Here is a 1,068-nt window from a genome sequence, read left to right on the forward strand (position 1 = left end):
GCAGAGACAAAGCACAGAAAAAGCACAGAAACAAACAAAAAAAAAAAACAGCAGCGGTCCCCCGTAACTGGTGGCGATATGTCGCTTTAAACACGCCGCACCCGATCAGCTGATGCCGACGTCACTCGCACACTATTGGGCAGCTGACGTCGCTCACACACTGTTAGGCAGCTGGGATCTGAGGACCCAACAAATTTATTATCACCTATACAATTGCGCATGCATACAATTTGGAGTCAAAAGAGGCTACATACCGATTAGCCGGGTCGGCTGGGTATGACACACACCAGAGTAGAGGGAGAGAATCGCACAGCTACCGGCCTTCACCTACAATCACGCAATTGTTAGCCGCGGTCATGATTAGCTGTTTACAGAGAGGGAGAGAAACTCACCGCAGCAGGCCATCTAGGTGACACACACACACAGGAGTCTCTGAAAGCCCCAAGTCAGCCGCTCTGCAGGACACACAAACATTAGCTCCCTGCCACATGAGCCGAACACAGCAGGTGAGCAGACAAACCGCGTTACCTGTCCAAGCACAAAGATCCGACCCGGAAGTGACGTCACCGTCACCGTCTTCAGTCACTGTGTTTATAAAGAAATGAGAACATGACAGCCATAATCATTTCTATGAATTTATTGAACTGAAGGATGAAACAATATTGGTGACATGAAGTAGTAGTCAGGTAAGCAGCAACAAAACAGCAAAAACAATGGAGAGTAGCAGCCAAAACATGTGCAGCATACACAACGATCGCGCCACACACGCGCCCCATAATCTCGTTACAGTTTATGACAGATAAGACTACAACAATACACACATCACAACGTGTATGATAATCAACCGCTCCACGGATTGATTTCTCAACGACTTCATTGAAAACAAATACACATGGCAGTGAACAAACATTAGTATTTTCTCTGTGTGTAATTAATAACATGGTTATTGTAGATTAGCTGGGCTAACCGTTAGCCGTTAGCCGTGTCTGTAATAACTCACTAAACTCACAAAGTGGCCCGTGAAAAAAATATTTTCGGATGTCTTAGTTACAACATGATTGAGCTAAC

At 45.6% G+C, this 1,068-nt stretch overlaps 1 long non-coding RNA gene across 1 annotated transcript; it reads right to left on the bottom strand.

Moving 5' to 3' along the window:
• Window positions 1-10: 10 nt before the first annotated feature.
• Window positions 11-954, bottom strand: LOC126387467 (uncharacterized). The gene is made up of 3 exons (XR_007569676.1): window positions 393-954; window positions 255-327; window positions 11-178 (listed from the first exon to the last, which is right to left on the bottom strand). It is a non-coding gene; the product is annotated as an uncharacterized LOC126387467 (long non-coding RNA).
• Between the last annotated feature and the right edge of the window lie 114 nt (window positions 955-1,068).

Source organism: Epinephelus moara, unplaced genomic scaffold (genome assembly GCF_006386435.1).
Source record: "Epinephelus moara isolate mb unplaced genomic scaffold, YSFRI_EMoa_1.0 scaffold4546, whole genome shotgun sequence".
NCBI classification, from domain to species: domain Eukaryota; kingdom Metazoa; phylum Chordata; class Actinopteri; order Perciformes; family Serranidae; genus Epinephelus; species Epinephelus moara.